Source organism: Lithobates pipiens, unplaced genomic scaffold (assembly GCF_037356315.1).
Source record: "Lithobates pipiens isolate NorthernLeopardFrog02 unplaced genomic scaffold, aLitPip1_a1.2 Scaffold_13, whole genome shotgun sequence".
Taxonomy (NCBI): Eukaryota; Metazoa; Chordata; class Amphibia; order Anura; family Ranidae; genus Lithobates; species Lithobates pipiens.
In genome coordinates, this window is record NW_027507718.1 from 305,150,183 (window position 1) to 305,168,260 (window position 18,078).

Consider the following 18,078-nt stretch of genomic DNA (forward strand, 5'->3'; position numbering starts at 1 on the left):
TCGGAATCTGAAAGCCCCCAGATCCCACCCCCCTCCCCATGTGAATGGGTATTGGATACATTGTACTCCTACCCATGCACCAAAAAAAGTGTAAAAAAAAAAGAACGACAAGAGACAACTCTTTTATTAAAAAAAATCAATCCCGCCACCCGCTGGACCCGAAAAATAGAAAAAACTCCACCTACATGGGAGGTCTTTCAGGAACTACTGTCTCTTTGTTTTGACAGCTCTTACAGTATGTAGGCAAGGATGGGGCCACCCGCTGATGTAACCGGATGACCCCACCTCCTCTGATGTCACATGTTCACTAAGTTATTACGCCGGGAGGGCCTGCCCTTGCCTATATAATAGCTGTCAACACAAACAGACAGCAGTCGCCGGGAGGCATCCAATAGAGGCAGAGTTTTTTTTTTCCTTTGTAATAAAGGAATTGTCAAAAACTGTTTATTGTGGTTTTTACTTTTTGACACTTTTTTGGTGAATGGGTAGGGGGCTTCCAGATTCTGATAAGCCCCCCCACCCTCAGACCCTGACAACCAGGGGTCAGGAGGGGGGGTGCTCGCTTGTCCCTTCCCTTTCCTGGCCTGCCAGGCTGTCAGCAATGACGAAGAAGAAAGCCGGGCTCTTCCGCTAGTAAAAGAGCTAGCAGTTGATAGCGGAGGAGTCCGGCGAGAAGACCCCCCAAGATGGAAGACCACCAGAGCTGTCCAATAAATTATTTTAAAAACATGTGTTGTGTTTTTTTCTTTACACTTTTTTTCACCAGGTGAATGGGTAGGGGTACATGGTACCCCAATACTCATTCATATATGGTGGGGGGGCCAGTATCTGGGGGTCCCCTTATTAAAGGGAGCTCCCGGATTCCGATAAGCCCCCCATCCGCAGACCCTGACAACCAACAGCCAGGGTTGTTGGGAAGAGGCCCTTGTCCTCATCAACATGGGGACAAGGTGCTTTGGTGTGGGGGGCCGCTTGCTCATCCCCACCCCCTTTCCTGACCGGCCGGGCTGCGTGCTCGGATAAGGGTCTGATATGGAATTGGGGGACCCCCACGCCATTTTTTCGGCGTAGGGCTTCCCCTTTAAGTCAATACAAGGTGACGGGGCTAGCCAGGTGTCAATCTCGCCAATGGAGGCGGCGACATTGACCTCCTTTGCTAGTCCCATCTACCTGGAGCCGCGTCCAAAATGAAAGGACTTTTCTCCGTGTGTGGGCAAGTCCGTTCATTTCAAAAGCCCGGCGGACTAGCACACAGATGGGCGGATTTTGAGTCAAAACTTCTTTCTAAGTCTGCCGGACTTTTGGAAAGAAAAAGTCCACCGGAGCCCACACACGGGCGGATTGTAACGGAAACCTGCCTGTGTTACATCAGAGGGGTGCGGGGTCACCCATACGTCACAGGGAACCCCGGGGGGCGGGGTCAGGTGACGGGTGGCCCCGCCCTACGTATATAAGAAACGTCAGGCCGCCGGAATCCCTGAAGTGTCTCCTCCATGGAGACAGAAGAAGGATGGATTCTCTGCGCTGGATTAGATGAGCCATCGCTGGAGAGATGACCGTCTGTCGCTGGATAGCAAGAGCAAGTCATGCTGTTATTCATACTCAAGTCCTGTGCAAGTTGCCTCCAAAAGTCGCTCTGGAAGTTGTGTTGCCCCTGTGTGAACCGGCTCTCACAGTATTTCCCATTTGTATAACAAACTTTGACCATATCTCTTTCCTCCCAGCTCTACACCTCCTAAACTTGGTGAGAGCATATATTCTCAAACATTTAATGTAATAAACAACATGCAGCCTATCTGAACTGCTGGAGGCACATTTCTTAAACTGATTGTTTGTACTATAGCAAGTTGAAGGAACATATCTAAGGGGGTAAAACAATTCACTTCCAAGAGTGAAGCAGGGTATTGAGAGAAGGCTTTACCAGTCCAGCGTTCTCTCCATGGAAGCTCCCTGTGTCTATTGCATGTGACTGCAATACGATATACCGTATTTTTCGGACTATAAGGCGCACGTAAAAGCCTAAATTTTCTCCCAAAAACGACCGTGCGCCTTATAATCCGGTGCGCCTTATATATGACCTGTTGACATCGCTGGAGTTCTTTGTTAACAGTATCTGTCAGATGGGCGCGCATGGAGTCACAGATCAATAGGGATGGAGATTCGTGGAAAAAGCCACCCGGTCTCTTGACGTTAACCTTCGGACTATAAGGCGCACGTAAAAGCCTAAATTTTCTCACAAAATCGACCGTGCGCCTTATAGTCCGATGCGCCTTATATATATGGAAATATCCATTTTATCAGCCGGTCGTTGCTAGTGCGCCTTATAATCCGGTGCGCCTTATAGTCCGATGCGCCTTATATATGGAAATATCCATTTTATCAGCCGGTCGTTGCTAGTGCGCCTTATAATCCGGTGCGCCTTATAGTCCGAAAAATACGGTAAGTGTTGTCTGGTGTATGTCAAGCCATTATGATGCATCCCTCAGTCCCCAAGGCTGGAGCTTATTTTGCAGTCTATTTGTTAGGGCTCAGAACATGCATAGAGTGTTCAATAAATGATTAGCAGAACAAATATGCCTCCCAGTCTCTCTTTTCACCATCAGCCCGCTTAGCGATTACCGGATCATAGTACATCATATGGTAGTATATTGTAACATATATAATTACCGTTGGCTCAGTCCTCCCAGAGATCTGCAGAGTTGCCACTCGAGGAGAAAATAACATTTCCAAACAGGTAGAAGAAGTTTGTGTGGTATGCTCGACTTTAAGAAGATAGTTGGCATTCCTACTCGCTGGGTTTCTTTGCCCATCAGGTCGTTAGGCTGGACGTCCCCGCTAATCTAGCCATGCCGCTGCTACTATCGCATCTTTGAAAAACTGCACTCGCCCATCTTCCTCCACTCGCAGCCTGGCAGGAATAGCATGGCATACTTTAGGTGTGTTCTCAGATGGCACTTGACCTCCTGAAATTGGGATCTCTTCCTCTGCACTTCGTTGAGAATACCGCAATTTGGCTGTTACCCATCTGGATGTTTCCCTTTTCTCTGGTAAGTTTCAGTATCTTATCCCGATCACGAAAGTTCAAAAACTTTGCTATGAAGGTGCGTGGAGGTGCTCCAGATGGCGGTGGTCTTTGCGGAATGGGGTGGGCTCTCTCCACCGCAAACATCACTGAGAAAGCTTCCCTGCTATAGGTTTTTGTTAGGAGAGATTCCAGGTATTCTGCAGGATCTGTGCCTCCAGATTTCTCTGGTAGGCCTATGAACCTGAGGTTACCTCTCCTCAGGCAATTCTCCATGTCGTCTTGGTGAGTATGCAGTTGATGGATTTGCCTCTGCATGTCCTCTGTGGTGTGTCTCAGTGGGTGTAGTATATCTTCCGCCCTCCCTATCCATGTCTCAGTTTCTGTGACTCTATCTTTTAGCTTCGATAGGTCTTGCCACAGGAGGAAAATATAAATCTTCACCTCTGTAAATAAAGATACTAATACGCACAACCCCAAATTACTATCCCTATCAAGTCAAACTAGTATAAATAAAACTTACGGGAAGCTGCCAACATAAATAATGATCTCAGCATTAACTATTAAATAAATAAAGAATTATGTAGCGCTACCTGTTTTCATGAAAATAAATAAATAAATAAATATCACCTAACCTAATAAAGCATACATATAAGAAAAAATTTGCAATCACAGTAAATAGTGCAAAATTAATAATAAAGTGATTATAGTGCAAAAACGCATATAGCGTATAATGCGATAATAATCCACACTCAGATGAATGTGCAAAGTACAGAAATGAATGCACAGTCACAATCCAAAATAGCAATACAGAAGTCCATCCAAGAAAAATTCCAGTGATCCAAAATATCCAGTGCTGTTCAAAAAATAATATTCAAATAGTGACAGTCCTTATAATCATGCAGTGTGTATCCGAGTGCAGGCAAACTCCACAATTGAACCACAATTATACACACTGCATGATTATAAGGACTGTCACTATTTGAATATTATTTTTTTAAACAGCACTGGATATTTTGGATCACTGGAATTTTTCTTGGATGGAATTCTGTATTGCTATTTTGGATTGTGTGGATTATTATCGCATGCTATATGCATTTTTGCACTACAGTCACTTTATTATTAATTTTGCACTATTTACTGTGATTGCACATTTTTTCTTATATGTATGCTTTATTTTGATTAGGTTAGGTGATATTTATTTATTTATTTATTTATTTATTTATTTATATGAAAACAGGTAGCGCTACATAATTCTTTATTTATTTAATAAATGTTCACCTCATCTATTTTAGCTGTTAGCTGTAGCGCAGCAATCGCATCAAGCGCTTTTATCATGCCGGATACCTGGTTGTCTGTGTCCGAGCACGTGTCATCCCCATCTTTGGCCTGTTAGTCCTTTTCCTGCCTGCGGTATTGAGCAAGTTTTTTGGCTGTTCCCGTTGCCCTTTTCTGCATAGTCTTTGCTTAATTCACCCCTTCGAGGGATATTTCCTGTGTGTTTTTGGCTGTGGATTTTGGTGCAGGATATTTGCTAGGAGTTTTGGCACAGGGAGCTCTCTCTATCCACGTCCTACTCCATTGCTTGCCAGGCCACCCTCCCCGTATATTCCACCTTTTAGTAAAATTTTTTCCATAGGATAAGGTGTTGAGAAGGTTTTAGGAGGAAAAAAAAACCTTATCTGGGTGTTCCCACTCAGAATACATAAGCTGTTCTAGCAGTGAATGGACAGGAAAGGCATGCAAAGCTTGAGGAGGCTTTAAAGAATCCAAACAAGAAGTGGGCCTTACAGACGACTCAGTTAAGGGTAGCTTAAATGTGGATCGGACCATTCCAGTAAGAGTTTGCATCAGCAATCTCTCAGACTGTGAATCTGAAGAAGGTTCTTCCAAACCTGATCCCTTGGAAGAGGAGTCATGAGCCTCTTCATGATCCCCTGAGGGGAATTCATCCTCTCCTGCCCACTGTTCCTCTGTTTGAGGGTCCTGGGTGGTAGAAGGGGACCTATCACGTTTACTTCCACCCTGAGAAGATGCAATTAAAGCCGCTAACCTTTATTCCAATCCCACCAAGGCTGAGGAGAAATCTTCCTCAGTAATATAGACAGGGGCTGAAATGTTGGAAACAGTTGCAACACTTGACGGACCCAATGGCTCACTCTGACCAGCCTCTCCAGGTCTTTCATGGGAGGATGGTTTTGCAGAGGCAAGACCAGGGTCCTCAGAGCCTGAGGGAAACACCTTTGGGGCCTTTTTTAGCATGCTTCTATCTACCCTTCTGCCAACCATAGTCCCAATGCACAAACACAGAGGTACTGAAAGAAAAAATGTACCCACTGCTGAGCAAATAGTCCAGCAACTGCCGCTGCTATTAATGCTCAGCCTAATGCTAAGTAAATGGCCTTTTGTTCCTTTTTCTGCCTGCGGTATTGAGCAAGCTTTTTGGCTGTTCCCGTTGCCCTTTTCGGCGAGGACATAGTCTTTGCTTAATTCACTCCTTCGAGGGATATTTCCTGTGTGTTTTCGGCTGTGGATTTTGGTGCAGAATATTTGCTAGGAGTTTCGGCACAGGGATGCTCAGCCTAATGCTAAGTAAACGTGCCCTGAGAATGCCTGTGTCACCACACTCACATGTGCCCGTTTTGTTCTGTGTGCCTTTATCAGCTAAAATGCAGCTTGCAAAAGGTGCTCTTATAGCCTACACAGTCCTGCGTTGTGGACATTGAGGCAAGTCAATGCCACGTTTATTCCACACCCCCTTCGTCTTCCCACCACGCCTCTTTTGAAAGAGTGGGCTCTTTCAAAAGAGACTGTTTTCTCATGGGCTACCTATCTGACTGGATTGCTATTTTGGGGGGGTGGATAGGAGGAAACTGTCTGGAAGTAGGAGAACCACAGTGCCAAGGCAATGGGAGAGGGAGTGGAGCATCACACCGCCAATCTTTCCAGACTCCCTCTGCCTTCTGGAGAGGGGAGAGAAAACTCCTGCCTGGGCGGGGGTTGTTTTTGAAAGAAAAACCCCCTCCAATATCTTACCAGAGGTGCAGGACTGGGGGAAGCCTGCAGCTTCTGCTGACACAGAGTGATCTGGAAGCATGAACAATGTATGTGCACTTCACAGCCCCTGGTGGTGACTTTAGGCATGACAACATTTAGAGGAGAAAATCCATAAGAACTTAAACATTCCTTAGGAATCTCCACTTACCTTATCCTGCCACAGGGTTCTGTGATAAACCAAACAGACCCAATCTTCACCCCTTACGTTGGGCTCTGTTAAAAAACCTTCAAGGAACGGGGTCCCTTTTTATCTGCGTTCCACTCCCTTGGACCCATATAGCACCCTGCCAGTAAGCTTTATGGCTGAAAAAAACAAATCACTGGATCCTAGGGTCCATCTCTCAAAGATAAGCGTTAGGGTCCTTTCACACGGGGCGGATCAGTTCTGATCCGCCCCGTGGATGTCCGTTTGCTCAGCGGGGATCACTCCGCCGATCCCCGCTGAGCAGGGAGATGACAGGTCTGTCTCCGCACACTGTGCAGGGACGGACCTGTCACAGCGCCGCTCTCCCCTATGGGAGATCGGATGACGACGGACCGCAGTGCCCGTCGTCATCCGATCCGATCCGCAGACGGATGGAAAAATAGCTTTTTCCTCCGTCACACTTTTTCGGATCGGAGCGGGTCGGATGTCAGCGGACATGTCACCGCTGACATCCGACGCTCCATAGAGCTCTATGGAGCACCCGTTCAGGTCCGCCTGAAAAACTGACAGGCGGGCCTGAACGGGACGTTAGTGTGAAAGGGGCCTTAAGGGCTAAACCCTGTTTCTTCCGCCACAAGGCCTGGGTACTATTCAATTTGGCCTTAATGGCACTTTAAATGGATCCGGCTGCATAGATTGCCCCAGCAAGGATTACCCCAGCGGAGCTTTAACATAGCACATCTTTACTCGTGACCAACACCTAAGACACTGGCGGAAAAAACTGAGGTACTGAGGTATAGGGAGTAAACTTCCTTTCTAGTGTGTGCCAGTGTCCATCAGCTAAAGGTGGTCTATATAATCCATATAGTTATTACTATGGTTCTGTGCCCCGTGATGTACGATAAAGAAAATAGGTTAGGGGTTGGGGTTTAGGGGTCTACACATAAAAGAAAAGTTGTATTGTGAGTGTCTCAAACAAAAAAAAACATTTGGCTCGACATACATTTTAAGTCTTGTGCCTGTTCCATGGACCTGGAGCCACATTACAAAGTTATATTTTATTTTATCTAGATTGTTACACTAATCTCTAGCCAATAGAAATTTCATTCTGTCTCACAAATAACCCACAAGTATTTTTTTAAGTTATACAGTTTCTATGTCGACATAGCTTCACCACCCAAATAGGCTGCATATTTAGTAACCTAGCTTAGATAAATGATCCCTTACACAGGAAAATTCCTTCCAATGATAAAATGAAGACAAATAGAAGAAAATGTTAGTGTATACAAATTTGACACTTACTGAGTAAATGTTTAAAAACATTGGCCTGATATAACCCCAGTAATAGTATTCCTTGTCTGAATAATGGGATAGCAGTGCACCATTGCCAGGTCATTCCTTGCAATGAGTCTGTCTTAATCATTAAAATAAAAACAAACTGGTTTTCCCCCGGCCTGTATTTGCAGACTAAGCACATTGAATGGTATGATATATCTTAATATCTTTCCGAGGCATAGTTTCATAGCTGAAATAATTCCAACTTAAAAATGCTGTTTGTAAACGGAGGATTATAATAGCGTACTGTTGCACACTTTACTTATTATGATGATATTTATCTTAACTACCCATAAGGATGATTGTCTACCATAGATCCCAATTACCCATAAGGATGATAGTCTATCATAGATCTCACTTAATGTTTATCACTTTTGTGAGGTTGGCATTTAGGTCCGTAAATATCTTTCTAACTTATCAGTACAGTTAAATGTTTTACTGATATGATAAATAAATTAATATTTAAGGTAAATTGAGTGTGTGAATTACTGAATGATGCAAAATGCTGATAGCTATGGCCCAAATCCAGCTAAAAATGTTTTGTTCTTTTATTAACACAGTGCAGAAGGTTTAAGGCTCAAATAGACAAACCATTTACATGGACACATCTGTATGCAAGACAGTGGTTTCCTATTTACTTCAATGGAAAAGTGGGGGTGAGGCTGTGATTTAACAGTTCTTTTTTTTGCATTTCTTTGAATACAGCAAGTCCTAATGAGATGCATTTGCACTGTAGACAAATTACCTACTCTTACGTGTTCCATGCAGTACACAGAAAACTATTCTACTATCCAGAGATGCAGCTATCTTCTTATATATGTTGGTCATGATTGCTGATAAGCTAAGATTCGGGTTAAACTTGGTTTTGACCTGAACCTGTGGGACTGTCACTTGACAGCAGGTCACCAGGCGGTATTGCAGCACCTGGCAGGTGTTCAGGAGGCACTACTGCCACCTCCTATCACCTGTTTTTGCTTACATTTTCTAAAGGATGGCAATTTTTCTTTGCAGGACCACTCCACTACTGAAAATGAAGGTGTGGCCCCATTGATCTAATGGGTGAGTTTGATGGTTGGTTTCACCTGTCAATTGCTGTTGAAAATCATTGTGGCCTTGGCATGTGTACAGTCCTGTCAGGTTGTAATGTTAGAATCTCGGTAGGTGGCTGGGAGTTTGGTGTGTACTACAGGTCATCGATCCCTACAGGTCCCTAAAGGACACTGTAGGGATTGATGGGAGAAACAGTACCCCACACTAGTGCCCACAGTGCCACGCTCTTTGAATCTCCTGGATGTGTTGCATGGTGGTGGTACCTGGAACTCTTCAAATGGCTGAAGATTAAACTCAACAACTCTCCGACAGGTAATGATAAAGCTTTTGCTTTCATAGTCTGCTTTTGCATTCATTTTTTTTAAGTAGCATTAAAGTCATTTTAAATGTGTGAATGTTTTTTTATCACATGTCAGGTTTTGAACCTTTGTAGTTTGGCTGTAGACACCCTTCACAGTCTCTGTCCTTTGTTTCCTCTAAATTTCCTTGCCCAGAGAGGATTCATAGCAAATGTTTGAAATGCCTGGCTCTGAAATATGGTGGAACAGCTGCTCCTTTCTTCTGGCCCTTTTACAGATTATATGAAAATGGGAATTCACATTCAAGGCATAAAATACCATTTATTCACAAATGTATAAACACACTATAATTTATTGGCTGCACAGCAGTTGTAATCCTCTCCATCTGACATTTTTTTCATGCCTATCCAAAGCCTTTTAACTAATGATGCGCACAGAAAACACACATAAAAATAAAAGGAAAATCAATATGAGATACCTGGAGTGCTGCAAAGGAAAATTTTATATGATTACTTAAAGCGGACCTTCACCCAAAAATAAAAGTTGAATCTCATGTTTTTCTCCCCTTGCCTCTATTTTTACTTTCAGTCATTTTTTATTAAAGGATTTACATATTAAACAAAATTGTCATAGCAACATCAAGGTATTTTCATATGTTCAGTCAAGTAATACAAAAGTGTAGTACAAAAAAGGTAACATAGGAGCATCCTAGAGTAACAATAGGGAAAAGAGAAAAAAACTCAGTACAATCCTGAGCGAAAGGATACAAATGTAGACATACACATAGAGGATCTAGAATAGCATATAATATGAGCAACAAAATTCAAGATTTTTTATTAATAAGAGAATTGCCCTGTGACTGATACCAGTGCACCCATGGTTGCCACGGAGGAGATCATGAGGGGAATAAGTACCGCTTGTGGAAGCGAACATGGTTTCATCTTGGAAGTGAAGGTGAGTTGTCCTAAGCACTTTAAAAATTGTGGGAGGGAGGGAAGATTTCCAGTGTCTTAGAAATATCAGCGGGCAGCCATTAAAATGTGTGTCACTACAATTTATAATGGATATGGAAAGGATTCTAGTCCTAGATTTAAAATGGCTAGGCTTGAGGAGATAGCTATGGGGGTAGATTCAATTGCAGACACAATTTTAAAGATAGTAGTGCAGAATTTATATAGGAATTTACAGGACAATAGTTGGTGCATCAATATACTAATTTGGCCGCACCGTCTTCAGCAGAGGTTAGATAAGGCATTGAATTTGGAGACACGATGGGGGGGGGGGGGGGGGTTCAATACCATCGAAGGTGTAATTTTTGCATTAGTTCCAGCAGTGGTGGTTTCTAGTGGTCCTATAGATAGTTTTGAATGCGTACACCCATTGTTTGTGAGTGAAATTCTCTCCCACATCAATTTCCCATGCAAGATATGATGTACTGTGTTGCATGGGAGATGGTAGGAGAGCAAGGGATTGTGGGGATGGTATGAAGCAATTGGCAGATAAACATAATTATCACTATAATGCCCCGTACACACGAGCGGACTTAAGTCCGACAGACTTCCAAAGGAGTTCCGTCGGAGTTCTGCTGGAATTCCGACGGAGTTCTGACAGACTTTTCGGCCGAACGGACTTGGCCACACACAATCACACTAAACTCCGACGGATTCGAACGTGATGACGTACGACCCGACTCGAATAAGGAAGTTCATAGCCAGTAGCCAATAGCTGCCCTAGCGTCGGTTTTAGTCCATCGGAGTAGCATACACACGAGCGGAGTTTTCGAAGGGGACCGGGTCCGGCGGAGTTCCTTCGGGAAAATTTGAAGCATGTTCCATATTCTAAAGTCCGTCAGACTTTGGTGAATCAAAAGTCCGTTGCAGCCCACACACGATCGGATAGTCTGACGGACTCGGTCCTTCGGACTTTGGATGTTGAAAAGTCCGCTCGTGTGTACGGGCATTAGAGTTGGTACTCTAGCTGAAGATCCAAGATGGTTTTTTAAGGAATTATTCCTAAATAGGTCATGGAGCCACACCATACCTTTGTTAGACCAATAAGCCAGTGGTTGGTTAGGGATCACTGCACTGCATACAGACAGAGGTATGGGTAGGTTTTAGGTAGAGACCGAAGGCTCTTTCAAGCATGTAGTGATGCTAGAATTATGGGTGATAAATAAAGTATACTGTGTGGTTTGAATGTGGATGATAACAAAAGGGTTAGGCGATTTGTTCCTGGTACTGATTCAGCCTCAATTTCTGCCCATAGTGAGGTGGGATATTAGGCAATAATAGGATAATAAGCTAGAGCGTATTTTCTAAATAAAAGGTGAATAGTTTTCTCTAAATAATAAGTCCACCAATTGAGTAAGCACCACCCCTATGTAAATAATACTAGTCTCCTTTCACACAAATGGGAATTGAGATTGAAGCTTGAGTGTCACATGGGGATCTAGGCCAAGATCAAGGCACTGATGGGCCCTGATGGGTGGCATGAATGGGTGGCACGGATGGGTGGCATGGATGGGCACTGATAGGTACCACTGATAGATGGCACTGATGGGCACTGATAGATGGCACTGATAGGTGGCACTGATGGGCATTGATAGGTGGCACTGATAGGTGGCACTGATGGGCACTGGTAGGTGACACTGATGGGCACTGATAGATGGCACTGATGTACAGCAGCATTGTCTAGGCACTGATTGTGGGCACCGATAGGTGGTACTGTGGGCACTGACAGATGGCACTGTGGGCACTGACAGGTGGCACTGGGGACACTGACAGGTGGCGCTGGTGGGCACTGACAGGTGGCGCTGGTGGGTACTGGTAGCGTGAGGAGAAAAAATACCGGCCGTGTTGACATTATGTGATCAGCTGTCATTGGCTGACCCCTTACTCCGATCTGTGATCCAGCGAGTCTAATACACTCGCTGATCACAGAGCGCGTCGAGCACGCCCTTCAGGGGGCGTGCAGGCTACTCGTGCACAAGACGACGTCAATAGACGTCGTCCTGGCAAGGTAGGTCCACGCTGTAACCGTCATTCGACTACAGTGTGGATCTCTAGAGGTTAAGCATTTCTTGCAGGAAATAGGAGGAACCTGCAGCAGAATTGAAGATCAGATCTAAATAGGGCCCTAACGTGCATTTAAAAGTTTTATAGTAATCACCTCCAAATCCATCAGAACCAGGTGATTTATTGTTAGGAAGGGAATTAATGGCTTTGAATATCTCCGCCAGGGTAAACAGTGCATTCCAATTTCAAAATCAATTTGAGATGTAGACAATGTAGGCATATTTCGGTGAGTTAGGAAATTATCAATATTTGGTAAAGGCGGTTGAATTGTGGAGGGGTCGTTATTCAAATTGTAGAGAGAGCTGTAGTAACAGCTAAATGCGTATGCGATTTTTTGTGGATTGTATACTTCCTGTCCAGTAGTGGGATGAGATAGATAGCGTATAGCCAAAGTCTTCCCTGGCCTATTGGCAGTCGCATCATACATCATGTTCAAGCGTCTAGTGCAAAACCACAAAACCTTCAAGAAGCAATAGACATAATTCCTTTCTAAGGGTAGTAAGTTTAGGTCACAAGCTGGGATCTGGCTTAGATTTATTACGTTTTTCAGTCTGTCTAATACCAGTGATGAGACGATCAAGCTGCTGCAGCCTTTGCTTCTTAGCCCTGGAACCAAGTTTAATAAAAAGAACTCGGATTAAAGATTTATGGGCATTCCACAAGAAAAACGTGTCATGTACAGTACCCACATTAAGTTGGAAGTATTCTGTCAGTTGGGCATGATGAAATGTTTTGTTCAGTGGAGAGTTCAACAGGAGGGGGTTACATTTCCAAAGAGACACACGTTTAGGAGATAGGGTCTAAAGGCCCATACACACAATCGTACTTTCCGACGGGAAATGTTGGATGTCAGGTAGTTGGCGGAAAATCTGACCGTGTGTATTCTCCATTGGACAATTGTTGTCAGACTTTCCGCTAACAAATGTTGGCTAGCACGTCTTCAAAATTTCCGCCAACAAATGTGTGTTGTCGCATTTTCTGAGCGTGTGTACACAGGTCCGTCGGGCAAAAGTCCAAAGTACAAAAACGCATGCTCGGAAGCAAGGACGAGCCAGAAGCGGTCGGTCTTGTAAACTAGCGTTTGTAATGGAGAATTAAAATTTGTGACATGTCAAATTATGAAATCTCCAAATGCAGTGCACAATTCTCTTCTTGTTTAATGGGATAATAATGAAGCTGCTATGCTGCTGATACTGATGGAGTTATTGCAAACAAATTTTCAAAGGCTTTTTTTTCTATTGATATCAAGAATAATATATTATTATGTTTTGTTTTGTTTTTTTTAATGGGCAAGTTGCCACAACAGCTTTATTGTGTAGTTTTTAAGATCAAAGATACAACTATGTTGGCATCCCTTGTCAATTTTACATTGTATTTTTTTTAAATGTAACTGCCTTCTCCCAAACTGTCATTTGAAATAAAACACATAGCCAAGTATTATTCTCCACAATTTTTTTGTGCATTAAAAGATTTAAACAAATAAAATTAGACATGCTATCTGCCAATAGAACTTAACCAAAAAGTGCATTCTATGCATCCAAAAATATGGAAAATATACCAAATCAAATCATTATTCAACCAAAAAAATAATGTCAAATCAATAACTCTAAGGCCAATAATAAAAAACACGTTATCTCCTCTGATCCGCAACATGTCTGGTTGACGAACAGCCGATCAGAAACGAACTGAAATGCGCGAACTGAAAAGTGCAAATCAACACTCACCAAACTTCTACTAACATGAAATTAGCAGAAGGGGCCCAAAGGGTGACGCTAAAGAGCTGAAAAAACACGTACATCTAGTACGTCACTACGTTCGTAATTCTTGGCCAACAATTGTGTGACCGTGTGTATGCAAGACAAGTTTGGGCCAACGCCCTTCAGACAAAATTCCACAGTTTTGTTGGCCAACAATGCGATCGTGTGTACAAAGCATAAGACATTCAACATTATAGAAGTGTGGTCTGACTACATGATGTTGTTAATGCCTGAGTCTTGAAATTTTTGAAGTGTCCATTTTTCGAATGAAAAAAGGTTATGGCTGGCAGAAATAAAAGTAAAATCTTTCTCCAAGGCATGCAAACACCTCCACACGTCAAACAGGTCCTGAGAATTTAAAAAGACTGCAGAGATGCCAGGAAACATTTGGTATGTGCAGTCGAGTCCATAGTGGGATCAGGGGCCAGATTAAAATCTTTGCATAATATGAGAGAACTTTGATTTTATATACTTTGTGCATTATTGTGTATTCAATTTCTTCCTGAGTTGCATTGTATATTGTGATATACAAAAAATTGCAGGCCAGCATAGGGTGAAGGAAATTTTTCTACAGCTCGGGATCTAGACATTAGCTGGTCTTTAATGTGAAAAAGTGAATCAAAACATCCCTAGGCACCTCCTCAGCGATAAAAGATGGTTTTGGTAGATGGTGAATCCTGTCTATATTCACCTCTGATTCAGGCATTTCAGGTAGCAATATTTTAAAGAGGTCACAGGCATATCAACAGAAGTTGTGTGTCTGCACTGATTCAGGGGAAGACCATTCACTTCAGTGGACTGCCCTAACTACAAAAATGCAAGGAAATAAGTCCCTGACCCTATTGTTAAAATTGCGTTGCTTCAAAAACGCGCCATGTTTGCTAATGTGTAACGATACCATTAGGAATTAATGTCACCCCTTTGTGTCTGCTAAAGAGCAGTGCGTTTGTCTGTGTCTCACAGACATGCACAGTTTTGCGCACGTTTCCATACACACAGTAATGTGAACCAAGCCTTAGATTAGGGTACCTGGAGACTGAAAATACCTTTCAAGGGTGCTGTGACTGGTAAAAGGTTGCTCTACACTATAAAATTTTTATTTCTCCCTGCACTTGCACTGAAAATGATTTTGTGTCCCAGCTCCTTTCTTTTGTCATCAGCTCTGCATCAACCCAATTTGTAACTCTTCCATTATCCTCCCCAGCCTTCCCTGCTTTAGGTCCATTACCAATTGTCTTCTGTCTAATTTAACATCTGCATGCCAGCTGACTTCCCCCACCCTTGCACCACCATATCCTTTCACTGTAAGGGCTGCATATTTACAGAATATCATGTTCTAGTGTCTCCTTTTCTTACAAACCGCATCTAAACACTATATTATCCCTGTAATGAACAGATGTATTTTTTTTTATAATCACTTTTTCTTTATTAAGACAAATTTCAACATACAACATAGAAATACACATTGCACAATATATCTATATAAATCTTTTCATTAACATACACCATACTAATCCCCTCACCCCGAGAAAACACACCCCGGATTCTTGATCATGTCCTCCTCAAAACAGAAAAAAAAAAAAAAAAATTAAAAAAAAAATTAAAAAAAAGGAAAAAGCTCACCCACTTGCCTACCCATAACAAAAACTCAATTAGTGCAAAACATTATTCAATGTATAATTAAGAAGGGGGCTTTGTGTCAAACAACCAACAATACAAAAAAAAAAGTATTAAAAAAAAAAGTGTATAATTTCGAATTACTATTTTCGTGTCCTATTATGTTTAGTGTTTAAATTCAATATAATCTCACTCTACTATTTCATTTTTATACCTGCCCACCTTTCCATTACATGTTGCCCATCTTGTGCCTCATTTATTATTATAACGTATCCTCTTCCTTTAATGACATCACTCATCTCTCCACTGTGCCTCCCAGAGGAGGAAAAAAGAAAAACACAAAAAAAGAAAAAAAAAATCCCACCAGATGCATCTCACAGACTATTCGATCCATAACCATAATCCAGCATTGCCCCCAAAAGGGATTAATTCACCATTATTTCTGAGCAGTAATACAGCCATCCTGCCCATGTATCTTTAAATTTATTCTGTTGGTCTTTAACCATATGTATACATCTCTCTGCTTCCATTATTTTTCTACCTCCCTAAATCCTGATGGAAAAAGTTTGAGAGCTGGACCTAAAGTTTTCTGACAACAAAATCTGATCGGACTTTTTCCGATCATTTGTGGAGAATTCCGACGGACAAAGTGACACACATGCTCAGATTAAATTACTAGACCAAAGCTATTGGCTACTAGCCTCTACGTAGTCCCATCGTACGCAACAAACGTCACCTCGTTCCGAACGATGAGATTTTCTGACAACTTTGTCCGACCGTGTGTATGCAAGACAAGTTTCAGCCAAAATTTGACGGATTTTGTGGTCGGAATGTCCAGAAAACTAATCTCTGGGCAATACTACCATAAATGCAGAAATTAACCCTTTGGTTACATCCCCTCCAGCAGTTAACATCCGCCGATGGATATATCTGAGCCAATCGAATCGGTGTATGATACCATCTTGTCAGGAAGACATCTCTTGTATATAGGAACTTATTGAAGTATGGTGTGTCGCTCACATCAGCCTTTTAATCTGCTCTGATGTAAAATTATATCCCAGTTTTCTTTCCCATTCTTGAATGAAATAGGGAGTTGTCATATTTTGGGCCCTCAGAACCATTTTTACAGAATATCATGTTCTAGTGTCTCCTTTTCTTACAAACCGCATCCAAACACTATATTATCCCTGTAATGAACAGATGTATTTTAATCAGTATAAAAATGAGATAAAGACACAATTATCTCAGTCTTAGCACACTTTATATTTATTTATATTGACTGTCCCCTTGGTAACAGCTAATTACATAGACAGTATCGGATACTTCTTGCCATACCCTGTTTATTTGTGGCCAAATCTCATATAGCATGTAATTAAAAAAAAAAAAAAAAAATTCCATTCGAAGGCAATTTTTTTTGCAGGAGTACAAAATGCATCTTAATGGGAAAATCTGCCATTTTTGATTTGCTGTGAAATTTTGAAGTTTCATTTTGTGTTGCAGACATTTTGATTGCTGGTCAGACTGGGAATATTACAGAACTGGTAATGGCAGGAATGACTTAGTGATTGGCTCCTTAATGGCAGAGCTGGTGGTGGTCCTGCTGCCAATTCTAATGACAGGCCTTATAGTCCTGTTAGGTTGGCTTGTCTTGATTGAGGCTTAATTGACAGGATTAGTCACTTTACTGATGGTTCCGGTGATGGGGATGCCACAGACTTTGTTTTTGTTTCATGTGGTAGGACTATGAATCCTTCTGTTTATGGATCAGGTAAACTTTAGTCTTGTAGGGTGGCATAGCTGTGGTTGGGACTGTGTGTGGGGGGAACATGCCTACCCACTTGAACTTATGCAGTGCGTAGGCCTGTTCCTGCTTCTTTGAATGTGCTTGCTATTGTCAGAGATCCTCTCTCCTCTGAAGCCTTATAGTCTTATGGTCTGCGTCTGACCGGACACCCACTACTACAAACCTCCCAACTTTTTGCAATAGGAACAAGGGACACCTATTAGAAAGTTAATGTAGGCATAGGATAATAATAGAAAATGATACAAAAAAATTATTAGTTAAACCCACAAGTGCTTTTTTTCCCATTACTGTTCCTTTATACCAGCTTTTGAAATTTACCAATGTATAAATTCAGAAACTGGATGAAAGTTTTAGCACTGGGAAACATTTTTGAAAGATACAGTAAATAGTGCTTTTTATATACAGTGATCCCAAAAAGACCTAATGTGTGAGATGCTCTGGCTTTCCAAGGGGCACGAGTCTATGCCATTCACGGCCAAGAGTGCCAGTCTGGGAGGGAGCCCGTCCTGGCCCTTGAAAGTGCCTAATGTATGAGAAAGTCTCCCTTTAGCCACACTTTTATGCAATCACTTGGTTTGATGGTTAGTGGCAACCTCAGCCTGGACTGCCTCCAGGCCATGCTCCCGTGACCAAATGAGGGACAAAGGAGGAAAGAAGGACAGAGGGACTTTGTTCAAAATCAGGGACACTCCCTCAAAATCGGGGACAGTTGGGAGCTATGACTACTACCCCCCATGTCTTATTAGATTCTCCTTGTAAGTTCCCATGAGCAGGGCCTTTCTAAAAATCTTGTATTGTATCGTAACTGTATTGTGTCTCTTATGTTGTAAAGAAAGACATATATTTTTTATATATATATATATATATATATATATATATATATATATATATACATACACCAGCCCTCAAATTTTCCAT